Source organism: Octopus bimaculoides, chromosome 10 (genome assembly GCF_046866305.1).
Source record: "Octopus bimaculoides isolate indiv1 chromosome 10, ASM4686630v1, whole genome shotgun sequence".
NCBI lineage: Eukaryota > Metazoa > Mollusca > Cephalopoda > Octopoda > Octopodidae > Octopus > Octopus bimaculoides.
Window position 1 is genome coordinate 76,696,653 of NC_142937.1, and position 14,871 is coordinate 76,711,523.

The following is a 14,871-nucleotide window of genomic DNA, read 5'->3' on the forward strand; positions in this document are numbered from 1 at the left end:
AGTTCCACTTATATATCTACCAAAGTTTCTGAATTCTTATTATACGCAAACGTACACATATATGAATATGTGTGAGCGCGCAATTATATATATATATATATATATGTACATATATATACATACACACAAACACACACATATGTGTGTGTGCGTATTGTGTGTGTGTGTGTGTGTGTGTGTGTGTGTGTGTGTGTACATATTGTTATATAAATAGATGTGGACAGAATTCGACAGAATTCACCCATCTGAAGCACCAGCCGTGACATAGGTGACCATATATGTACGTATCCCTCCCTCTCTCTCTCTCTCTCTCTCTCTCTCTATATATATATATATATATATATATATATATATATATATATATATATGTGTGTGTGTGTGTATGTGTGTGTGTGTGTGTGTGTATATCGGAGACACCCTTCGGTCACAAATGACCATGGGATTGCACCTAGAAAGTTACCCGCCGAAGCACAAGTCCGGGCAAGGCTGTTCATGGAAGACCACAGTCGCCCATGCATACCAGTCTCCCCTCTTCACACCACCGATATTATCCAAGGGAAAGGCAAAGGCCGATTCAGCTTGGCACCTGTGACGTCATTTCTACAGCTAAGTGAACTGGAGCAGTGTGAAAGAACACAACACGCAGCCCGACGCTCTGACCACTGAGCCATGTGCCTTCACGCACACATACACACGCACCACACACGCACACGAACACACACCACACCCGCACACACACACATATATATTCTTTTATTCTTTTACTTGTTTCAGTAACTTGACGGCGGCCATAATGGAGCACCAACTTTAATCAAACAAATCTAAACCAGGACTTATTCCATGTAAGCTTAGTAATTATACTAACGGTCTATTTTGCCGAACTGCTAAGATACGAGGACGTAAACACATAGACATTGGTACTGTAGCGATGGTGGGGAGACAAACACAAACACACACACGTATACAAACATATACATTCACACACACACACACTCACACATATATATCGTCTACCAAATCTACTGACAAGACTTTGGTCGGCATGAGGCTATAGCAGAAGAGACTTGGCTAAGGTGCCACGCAGTGAGTCTGAACCCAAAACCATGTGGCTAGTAAGCTACTTACCACACAGCCACTCCTGCGCTTATATACATTCATATATATATATATATATACATATATATATATATATATATATATATATATATATATATATATATAAAATCCAAATAATAAATGAGTATATGCATGTACATACCTACATCTACCTGTATATATAGATGCATATCTGGGTAGAGGACATTGCAAACAAAACGTAGACAAAATGAAGCAACAGAGTACAGAAAACACAGGCCACATAGAGAACATTTCCTTCATCGGCAGCCAGCATTTTATCACTGGCGTTTCGAAGAGTTAATATATATATATATATATATATATATATATATATAGGAGGGACAATTCACACACAAAATATAAAAAAAGATGTAGCCAGGTGGTGTAGACAACAAACAGATGTATTAGTATAACGTTCAGGAAGTGAAAAAGTCATTAGCGTTTCGAGTCTATGTTCTTCCAGACAAAGGAACACAGAAAGAAACAAGGAGAGGAAAAGAGAATGTGTAGTGGCTAGCGATCTATCATGGCGAATGATATATATATATATATATATCATTCGCCATGATAGATCGCTAGCCACTACACATTCTCTTTTTTCCTCTCGTTGTTTCTTTCTGTGTTCCTGATATATATATATATATATATATATATATATATATATATATATATATATATATACATATATATATATATTTATTTATTTATTTATATATACATAATATATATATATAAGTTTGTGTGTGTGTGTGTGTGTGTGTGATAGTTCATAAACTCAAATATCACTGCTGCATATCCATTTTCTATTTTCTTCTAACACTGTGACGTTTTATGGTAATATCTTCTATAATCGTATTACTTTTTGAAATATAAACTTTTATATCTATTAACAGAGGCCTGCATATTTTAGTTAAGAAAGAGAACGAAAGAATCAAGACCTCCAAAACAAATGGAAGGAAGAAAATTTCCCCATAGCGGAGGCCTGATGAGATTGTTTAAAATAAAGTGGACTCACATAAAGACATCTGTGAGCCAGATAATAGTGTTAAAAGAGATGATCCATAAATTCTAGCATTTAATTTAAGAATGAGTATACAAAATATTGTTAGTCTTCCTGTCGAAGGCTAAATAGAAATAAAGAAAAATCCAAGGACATTCTTCTTGAAAACATGTACTTTTATACAAAATTTCAGCTATCAAACTGTAGAACAAATGGTTTACGACTTGTAGCACAGATATATTCATTTTATATATGAAGATTATATATACATAACAGGAAAACTGGTTGTACGATATTTCATATATATAAATATGGACGAACGTAAGTATATGTGCATATATGTACATATGTACGCGCGCATGTGACTGTATGTATGTGTATGCTAATATCTCCGTTTATACACGTTCTTAAATGAATAAATGTATATATATATATATATATATGTTTGTGGTTGTGTGTATGTGCGTATCTATGTACACATGTATTATATATGAATACATACATAGATACATATATATATACATATATATATATATATATATATATATATATATATATATATATATATATATATATATATATATATATATATATATATATATATATATATACATATATGTATGTATAAATATATATATATATATATATATATATATATATATATATATATATATACATATATATATACATATATGTATATATATATATATATATATATATATATATATATATACATATATATATATATACAAATATATATATATATAAGTATATATATATATATATATGTATATATATATATATATATATATATATATATATACATATATATATATATATACATATATGTATATATATATGTATATATATATATATATATATATATATATATTTATACATATATATATACATATATGTATATATATATATATATATATATATATATATATATATATATACATATATATATATATACATATATATATATATATATATATATATATATATATATATATATATATATACATATATATATATATATATATACACATACATACATATATATATATATATATATATATATATATATATATATATATATATATATATATATATATATATATATATATATACATATATATACAGATCTATGTATCTATGTACGTGTATATCATAAATATATAATGAAATAAAAAGAAATAAAGACAACAAAAGCTATAACTAAATATGTTCATCATTCTCAGACTCCCAATATATCGACAATACTAAATATCCATACTGAAGTTTCATAGAAGACGAAAATATCTGAATTTCCATCGCTCTGTTGGTGTGAATGATAGATATATCTGGAGTCTCCAGCCAGACTTTCGATCTGTTTTCTTCTGATCAATGTGTCTCGTATGTACAAACGTCATTAGACGACTGAAAAATAGCCAGGGGTTGCTGTTTTCGCCTCTTCATTGACTACGTCTTCAATGTTATATTTTAATCTGACATATATATATATATATATATATATATATATATATATATATATATATATATATATATATATATATATATACATGCACACATAGATGGAAAGACATCCGCGACCGCATACAAGCATAAACGTGTATATATGTGTATTAAGTTGTCTACAAATCTATTTATTCATGTGTTTGTTATCTTATAAATATCTTCCGTCTCCATAATTGGGTGTTCACTATATATAGATATGATATATGTATATGCATATATATATATATATATATATATATATATATATATATATATATATATATATATATATATATATATATATATATATACATATATATATGTGTGTGTGTGTGTGTGTGTATGTACACACATGTATATATAATATAGTGTATGTATTTATGTGTGTATACATATATTTACATATACTTGTCTATAAGCAGGTATATTTACACATCTATACAATATGAAATACATACATACATACATACATACATACATACATGCATACATACATACATAAGCATTTGTTTGTAGAAACTGGTGAAATAAATCAGACGTTGTAGAATATATTTATTCATTCCAAATTGGTTGTTCTCTTAAACAGTAATCCGAATTCCTTGTACATATATACGTTCGACCGGTTGACATAAACAAATAAAAATCTTCAATACTAAAAATTTAATGATTAGTTCTTCATTCTTCAGTTGTCCATGCATGCATGTCTCCTCTTCACACGTTGTCGATACCGTATGATGAAATGTCCTCCGACTTCGTCGCTGGATCGTCACTGTTGCCTTAGCATGGATCTCTCGAAAGAAACTGCAACAAGACGTCTTGCCACTTAATCTAACAGCATCACCAATCCGGCAAAATCATTTTGTAATCGACCCCGGAAGGAGGAAATGCAAAATGGATCCCAACGTTTCGTAAATTTAGAGCATAAAGTTAGAATTATTCTATAAGGTGTTCTATCAAATGTGTTGGATACATTTACACCTAGACTTTACATTAAGTCTTCAGCCAGGTGAGCACTGCTCATGCAGGATACAAAACGTAGATAAAGGTGCAGACTTGGATGCACGCTTGAAAAGTTCGCTTGGCAAACGCGGTGTCTTGAGGTTCAATTCCGCAACGCGGCTCATTGAGTAGCTATATATACATATATATGTATATATGTGTGTGTGTGTGTGTGTGTGTGTGTGTGTGTGTGTGTGTGTGTGTGTGTGTGTATGTATATTGAAAGATACAGAAATAATTTATTCTCAAACGCACGATAACACTAATACAATAGCATGAACAAGATAAACAATTCATATATTGTAGAACAATTCGTTACTGAGCAATTTAGCTTAAAAGTAAATCACTAGACGCGTAATCACGGGGATGTGAGTTCGAGTCTCATGGCTAGCGAGTAACGAATTTTTCTGCAATATATGGATAGTATATCCTGTTCATGCTATTGTATTAGCATTAACATGCGTTCGAGAATAAATTATTTCTGTATCTTTCAGTACATCTCAACGCTTCTAAAGCAAACTTTGTTTACTTTCACCGTAAGTTGAATTTATATATATATATATATATATATATATATATATATATATATATAATAAAAAATAAATGCGCCCTTTTAAAGCCTAGCCAGGCTCATGGGCCCGGTTTCAATGGCGCATATCTTCCCCGGCTGGACGGGACGCCAGTCCATCGCAGCGTTACTCAATTTTGTCTGCTGAGTGAACTGGACCAACGTGAAACGAAGTGTTTTGCTCAAGAACACAACGCGCAGCCCGCTCCAGGAATCGAAACCACAATCTTACGATCATGATGCTGACACCCTGACCACTAAGCCACGCGCTTCCACACGCGCGAGCGCGCGTCCTCCTTGCAAGTAAGTTCCTAAACTTTATTTGTCTGACGCGACTCTGTCTACCTTTGTATCTTTCTCTCCCCCTCTCGTTCTTCCATCTGTTGTTCTCCGCCTCTCTGTTTCTCTACTACAACTCTTTCTTTCTCCCTGTCTCTCTTTGCTCACCTATCTACTTCAACCCCCCCCGCCTTTTTTTCTCCCTGTACCACTCTTTCTCCTTACCCTTCCCTGGTCACGTGTCTGGCTACTTATCTTTCTTTCATATCTTCGCTTTCGCGAAGCTACCACGAACAATTCTTCGTCTCCTTTCCAGTTCGTTGCTTTACAGCATTCAGCACATACACATTTTTTTCACGTCTGGCCGTATAGCCTTCTTGTTTGTTCTCACTGTTTCACTTTCCTGTTTTGTTTTGTCCGCCACTACATTCCTCCACGTTACAAATTTAATTTGAATTAGATTTAATTTTAATTTATTTTGTGGTCCGTGGGAAAAGCCATTTTAACGATGCGTCCTGCCCTAACTCTTCGAAACGCGTGTGTTAGAATGGGGGCAGCTGACGAAGGAGATATACTCTATGTGGCTTGTGTGTTTTCTGTACTCGTTTATCATTTTGTCTACGCTTTGTTTGCAATGTCCTGTACCCAGATATGCATCTATATATACAGGTAGATGTAAGTATGTACATACATGTACGTATATATGCATATACTCATTTATTATTTGTATTATATATATATTCAGGTGAATATGGTACTTTAGTTGAGGCTACCAGAATTTAGTACGGTATTATCCATACAATTTCAAAGTAAAGTGATTAAAATCAAAATAAGCAACAAGGATATCCAGAAGTAATGCAGTACGATCGTTTCATGCATCTCCATTTAATTGAACAATGTAATCATTGCATCAATTTAAAATGCAGAGCAACCCTCAGCTATACAAAGACAAAGAATTTTATTGAATTAGAACAGATAGACACATTAGTATAATTATACCTAAAATCTCCAAGAAGTTAAGGAGATAGACAAGGAACATGTTGCCTCTACTACAACATAGAAGTTAATAAATAAATTGTCAAGAAGACTCTGCCTGTCACTGATTTTGTTTGTTTTATGGGGTCGGTTTTAATTTATGGATTAGTTTATCAAACCTTGCATATAAAAGGCCTCGCAACCCCCACACTCCAACACCACACAACACCATACCACACCGCACCACACGCCACCACCCACACACCACCACACCACAACACAACCTACCGCACATCACCACACCACCACACCACAACACAACACACTACACATCACCACACCACCAAACTACATCGCACCACACTGCACACACTAACATTGACAACTTCCCAGCACCCACACCATACCAGACATCACCACCTTACACCGCACCACTCCGCACAGACTAGCACTCACATACACACGCACGCGCACCTTCGTTTTTGAATCACCACTACTTTATTAACTCCCCTTCTTCCTAGCTCTCTTGTCTGACCATCTCTGTCCGGCCATCGCCATGATTGATCGCTAGCTACTAAAACTTTCGTTTTATATTCTCTCTCTGTTTACTTTTTTGCGTTCCTTTTAGTTGAAGAGCGTAGGCTCGAAACATAAAAATACTTTCTCACCTTCCCGAATGTTAAACTAATACACCTGTTTGTTGTTTACATACATGTCTTCGTCTTTTGTTTTTTGTAAATTCCAACAATGTATATATTTAAAATGTATGTATATATATATATATATATATACATGTATATGCATATATATATATAAAGAATGAGATAATGAGATAAAGAGACCAATGACATAAGTAAATTTATATTTCATGTAGAATGTCTTACAGCTGTTTCAGGACAATTCAATGTATCCCTTCATCGGAGATGGTAATAGTAGAAGAAACGGATCATTACATCTGTATGAGGAGATTTGCAGTAAGAAATGAGAGCGATGCGGAGAAGAAAAAAACAAAGAAGAAAAAGTACTTGGAGTATAGTTCCATTCCAAAAGTAAATATCCATCTATAGAATCCTTGTGGGTATTTTCCAATGATGATTATAGTTGCATTGGCGGATATATATCATTTCGTATCCAACGCACAGAGTAAAACATTTTAAGATATTCTACAAAAAATATAAATTTACTTATGCCATTGGTCTCTTTATCTCATTCTTTTTTATATATACACAAGCTAATACACGATCCGTGTTATATTCCCCATTCGTGTTGCAACCACATCTGGGGCAAAACTAGTCGGTATACAGCACTTACTCGGTATTACCTGTACCATTAGGGTCTGGTTGACTTCATTACCCTTCATAACCTTCATATATATATATATATATATATATATATATATATATATATATATATATATATATATATATATATATATATATATATATATATATATATATATATATAAGGTTTTTAAACTTTATATATATATATATATATATATATATATATATATATATATATATATATATATATATGTATGTATGTATCTATGTATGTATGCATGCATATATATGTACACACACACATAAATAAATATATATATATATATATGTTGTTGTACTTGGGGATGGTCATATTGCCAGTTTAGCCAATAAAGACACACGCACTGTATATTTGGTGTTAATTTGCTTCAGCTTTATATTACATTAATCTTAATCTTATTTCGGCCAGAGTTCTTTCGTCACACTTCTGTGAACTCATCAGTGGTCCTTTGTTTCCTTCCTTCTTATGTGTGTCTCACCTTGCTAAATATCAGCCATTTTGTACAGCCATACAAAATGGCTGATATTTAGCAAGGTGAGACACACATAAGAAGGAAGGAAATAAAGGACCACTGATGAGGTCACAGAAGTGTGACGAAAGAACTCTGGCCGAAATAAGATTTAGATTAATGTAATATAAAGCTGAAGCAAATTAACACCAAATATACAGTGCGTGTGTTTTTATTGGCTAAACTGGCAATATGACCATCCCCAAGTACAACAACATCTGTTTCAACACACGATTTCACATAAAAAATCTTGCAAAACAAATATGTAAACGGAATATATATATATATATATATATATATATATATACATACATACAAATCCAGTAATTGCTCGCCTATCGACGGTGTTACTTTCCAGAACCCACCGCAATAGATGAAAATCCACGAAGTAGTAAAGTACTATACTGTATATTTTCTATTTTTATAATTTGTTTATATTTATTTTATTATAAATGCAAAACAACAGTCGCCTCCCGATTTTCGTACACTCGCCTCCCGATTTTCGTTTTCCATACAGTATGTGCGATTCTATGTTTAATCATCTACGGTACACTACGTATTTTCTTTTACCATATTTTAAGTAATGTATATATAGTGTAGTACTGTACAGTATCTTTACTCATTAATTTATCAATTTTTAGGCTTAAAAGTGCTTATCTTACCAAAGAAATAATTAAAATCCAATAAATAAATAAATAAATATCGGCTGCAGAAACCCGCGATATACTGAAGAATCTGCGATATAAATTTGCATATATTCGCCAGATCCGCGATGTACTGAGGGCACGATAAGTGAGCCGCGATATAACGGGAGATTACTGTACACACACACACACACACACACACACACATATATATATATATATATATATATATATATGCATACACGTACACTTACACATGCTGTGTAATTCTTCTAAGTAACATTAATTATATCAGAATTAGTTGAAATTATGTACATATATCTGTTTCTCCGCAATTTATTAGCTGTCTGGTACAACAATCCATGATTTTTATATCCTTTCCCAGTGTTAGGAGTTTCTCTCACCCTCACTCAATCCATAGCTCATCACATTTGTTTGCTTGAGTAACTAATGTTGATTGGAAGGCTTTATTGCTCAGAATAAAATGTGGGATCTCTTCCAATCTCCAAATGAGCTGATTATTGGGTTCCATACTTGTTTTTGTCTACAATCTGTGTTATGCATCAGTGCAGAAAACATCCAGACCAGATATCCCTTATAGGTCAATAGCTGTCTCAAATACGTGGGCTACCATGACGCAAATTACATGCTTGTTGAGACAAATACGCTTGAAATTCTTCAAAGGTGCTTCCATTGCGAAGACTTTTATTGAAATATTTGTATTATTGTGTACCGTACAAAGAGGTGACTGTTTCCCCATATATGATAGATACATTAGTAAATGAGCACGATTGTTATATTTCGAAGCCTTCATCTTATTCAATGAAATGTATGACGCTCTTTATAGAAGTAGAATTTCTTCCATACAACACCTAGCATTGGTCGCTAGAACCAGTGAACTCAAGGGTATTACTATTGACATTAACAAATTATTCAACGATTTCTGACGTGATCAACTTCTTTCTAGTTTCGTAAACTCCACCCACATGTTATCTCTATTCATCTCCTATCTCCACTCATCGGTTACTTCCAATCATCACTTATTTCTGTCCATCTCTTATCTCTATCCATTACGTTTCTTTTGAATCGAATGCATTATCACTCTGCTTAATTTCGATCTGTCCAGAAACGGAGCTTTCCTAATTTCAAATACACGTCGGTATATGTCATTGTCGGCACTGCTATCCCTAACAATAAGTTACTTTTCTATGCAAATAATATGTTTATCTAATCCCCATTCTGAACATTTCTGGTCACAAACCTCACTATTGACTACCGATACATGTCTTACAAGAAACGCTATTCTTCTATCAACAGAAATCGCGTTGAAATTCTCTAATGTGAATATGAAAACCAAAGCCCTTTCTATAGGACCATTTGTTATCAGATATGTCTAGGACAGACAATAGCACCCTGTCAGCTCATTAATCTCACGTGACGCCCAGTGTAGTAGTAGGGTGTTCAGTTTGTTATCATGAGGCTGTGGGATCAATTCCTAAACCGGGTGGAGTACGGTGATTTTGAACCGGACATTTGATTTCACTTTGTTTGTGTCAACTAATCAGCAATGAGTACCAGTCAGACGCTAATGCAGCCCTCTCTATCTCCAGCTGCCATATGCTAGATGTTCCATCGGATCATGGTTGTTAGAGACAAACGAGTGTCTGCCTGTAGCAAAATAATGGTACATATTACCAAAACATACACTCAATCGAATCAGAGCTAACTGGGCCTTAAGTACAACATCTAAAGTATATTCATATCGAACGCTCATCTAAAACATAGTAAAGACTGCATTCTTAAGGCTAAGTTATTTTCGGATATGATTTATCGCTGGCACAAATGCTCAAATGCACAAATTCACCAAGGAGTATGTATTATGGCTGTATTAACACATACAAGCACATATTACACATATAGACGATACTTAATCTACCGTCTGTCAAATTGTCAAACTTTCACACACAATTCTCTATGCAATTTCATTCAAGCTCCCTCAATATAATGTTAGTGTTCCGGATCTTTGGGTAAACTCTGTTTTAGCATGCCTATGTATAAAATACGTCCTCGCTGTCAATATCCCATCTTTTTCCGAGTATAAAATATATGGGACTGCACTATCGAATGAGATTTTATTTCATGAAGACAATAGTTTGTGATGTGATGGAATTTATCTGTTATTTTTAGTATGTCATGAAACCACACATAAGCTTTTTCGTTAGATGGTTGTTAGATATTTAGTTCAGGGCGATGCAATTTACTAATATAAACAATGAAAATAATCCTTTCTACTAAAAGTACACGGCCAGAAATTTGAGGGTAGGGGACTAGTTGATTGCATCAACCCCAGTGTTGATGTAAAAGAAAAGATAAAATGCGAAGTTGACAACCGGTATAGGTTTGTTTAATCCCCTTGGGTTCCGCAAAGCGATTCAATGAAATAAATATCAGACTTAACAAAAGAAAAAAATAAAGAACTAGAATTCATTTCTTCGATTAAAACCTTCAATCACTGCTCCAGCAAGGCCGGAAAGATAAAATATAAAAGGCGAAATTGACTTCAAAGTAATTTGAACTCAGAACCTAGGGACGGGCGATAAACAATGAGAATAATGATTTCAAATTTTGACACAAGGACAACAGTTTCTGAGGGGAAGAGGAAGTCGAGACCATCGATCTCAGTACTTTACTGGTACTTATTTTATTGATCTAGAAATGATGAAAAGTCAACCTCAGCGAAATTTCAAAAAAGAACATAAAACCAGACGAAATGCCGCTAAGCAGTTTATCCGGCGTGCTAACGCTTCTGACTCCTTGCCGCATTATAAACAATAAAAAACGAAATTAATGTATATTCACTATTCAGAAACGACACCTTAAAGAAACATTGGCTTAATCTTAGAACAAAAAGAGACCGAGTGAAAAAAGGCAAATATTATGAAACGTGGATACTAAAACTTACCTGGTATCCTTCAACGAAATTAATTTACCTGCAGACTCACAGAAATAAAAATCAAATACATAAAGGAAACTCTAGTTTACTTCAGTTTTATTTAATTTTAATTATTTAATGGGTAAATTTTTTATTCATGTTTTGAATTTTTTCATTGTTTTTTATTTTATTCTTTTCACATCTTTCGCCTTTTGTTTTGTTATTCTTTATGACATCATAATACAAAATATTTCTTGTATTCTATATATAAACATCTTCATTTTCTTTTGAATGGTTATGAATTCACAGAGAGTCTGCTTTGATCCTAACATCAACATTATGGAAGGACATACCGTTATTGACATGACTTGGAATTAACAAAATTTGAGAGGTTAAAGACAAGCTATCATTGTGATTTCTCGTTATTTATGAATTAATCCTTTCTACTCTATGCACAAAGCTCGGTATTTTAGGGGAGGGGTCAGTCGGTTAGATCGCCCCTAGTACACAACTTATACTTAATTTATCAACCCCCGAAAGGATGAAAGGCAAACTCGACCTCGGCGGAATTTGAACTCAGAACACAAAGACAGACGAAATACCGCAAAGCATTTTGCCGGGCGTGCTAACATTTCTACCAGCTCGTCGCCTTATGATTTATCATTTAGTATACGACAAAAGAAGGCGGCGAACTGCTTAGCGGCATCTCGTCTGCCGCTACGTTCTGAGTTCAAATTCCGTCGAAGTCGACATTGCATTTCATCATTTCGGGATCGATTAAATAAGTACCAGTTACGCACTGGCGTCGATGTAATCGATTTAATCCCTTTGTCTGTCCTTGTTTCTCCCGTCTATGTTTAGCCCTTGTGGAGAATAAAGAAGTAAATATACGACAAAAGGCAAGTTGCAAGTCTTAATTCTAACGGAAATCACTTTCTTTGTATTTGAGTATCTACTCCGGTTGAATCGATTTGTCCCTTTTATTTTTGATCCCTGCTCATTTACATCTTTCACTTATTAGACTCCGACCATGGTGAAGCAGCGCTTGAAGGTTTTAACCGAACAAATGAATCCTAGTACTTTTTTTTTCTTTCGTTACGTCTGATATTTATTTCATTGGATCGCTTTACCGAACCGCTGTTTAAGGGGATGTAAACAAACCTATACCGCTTGTCAAACAGTGGTAAGGGAAAACAACATACATATATACATGCATGCATGCATATATATGTAAGTATATATTTATATATATATATACATATATTTCTATATACATATATACATACATATATGCATATATATATGCATATATATATATATATATATATATATATATATATATATATATATATATATATATATATATATATATATATATATATATATATATATACATATATATATATATATATATATATATATATATATATATATATATATATATATATATATATATATATATATGTGATACATACAGGAAAACTAGAACTCAAAATATGGGTACATGTATATTTTTATTCATGTTTAGCAGAAGTAATAGAGTGTCTCAAGATCCGAGATCTTCGAACAGTGGCACTTATTTATATATATATATGTGTGTGTGTGTGTGTGTGTGTGTGTGTGTGTGTGTGTGAGGTGTGGTGTGGTGTGGTGTGGTGTGTGTGTGTGTGCATCTGTGTATGTGTGTGTGTGTGTACAAATATACGACGGGCTTCGTTCAGTTTCCGTCCGCCAAAACACACTCAGAAGGCTTTGGTCGTCTCGGCTCTATAGTAAAAGTCATTCAAAATACTCCGCACTAGAACTGAAGCCGAGACCATGTGGTCAATCACGTAAGTTCTTACCATACAGCCTCGACGTAGTTTTGATTCTCCATCGACGTCGGCTATCAGCAGTCTAGAGTTCGAATCGAACAATTGAATACCTCGTTCTGAAAATAACCTGAATGTGCAAGAGACTGAAATATACCACACACACACACACACACATACACATACACACACGTAATGCCTGTTGGGCGGTATGGACATTGATGTCCTTTAAGCAACATTCACTCTACTCACAATTTAAACTCTCTCTCTCTCTCTTTTACTCTTTTACCTGTTTCAGTCATGCGACTGCGGCCATGCTGGAGCACCGCCTTTTAGTCGAGCAAATCGACCCCAGGACTTATTCTTTGGAAGCCTAGTACTTATTTTATCGGTCTCTTCATACCGAACCGCTAAGTTACTGGGACGTAAACACATCAGCATTGGTTGTGAAGTGATGTTGGTGGGGGGACAAACACAGATACACAAACACACACACACACACACACACACACACACATATATATATATATACATATATACGACGGGCTTCTTTCAGTTTCCGCCTACCAAATCCACTCACAAGGCTATGGTCGGCCTGAGGCTATACTAGAAGACACTTGCCCAAGGTGCCACGCAGTGGGAATGAACCCGGAACCATGTAGTTGGTGGGCAAGCTACTTACCACACAACCACTCCTGCGCCTTTTATTTACTCAGTCATGACACTGTAGTGGTAGTAGTAGTAGTAGTAGTAGTAGTAGTAGTAGTAGTAGTAGTAGAAGTAGTAGTAGTAGTATAAATATTGTATTACTATAAATCTATAAAGTGGACATCTGTTTTGCTAGAAGACCAGCTACAGTTTGACCACTAAGAAGAATGTTCTCAAGTGGTCTTTGCTGAATTTTCTTGAGAACATACTTCTTAGTAGCTGGTCTTCTTCTATCAAAAGGGATGTCCACTTAGTGGACATGAAGATTCTCAGAAGAACACATATTTCCTGTGAAAAATTAAAGAAACGTCAAATGTCATTTATATATTGAAATTTTATTAAGACTTTGCTGTACACATTATAATAATAGCTGATGCGATCGTGCTTTTCCATTTTTCTTTTTATTTAGATAAGCTTTTTATTTCAGTAATAGGAAACCTGATATTTAGAATGGGATTTACGTTAGAAAGGTCTTACATCAGATATTCATGTGATCTGCATTTGTCAC

The 14,871-nt window shown here is 33.8% G+C and overlaps 1 protein-coding gene across 1 annotated transcript in view; it reads right to left on the bottom strand.

The window, feature by feature from the left end:
• The window catches only part of LOC106871554 (uncharacterized), a 92,402-nt gene extending 80,439 nt beyond the window's left edge, over positions 1–11,963 (bottom strand). The window contains exon 1 of the mRNA XM_014918057.3: positions 11,875–11,963. The gene's annotated coding sequence lies outside the window, so the exon portion shown is untranslated. The remainder of the gene's footprint in view (positions 1–11,874) is intronic.
• Between the last annotated feature and the right edge of the window lie 2,908 nt (positions 11,964–14,871).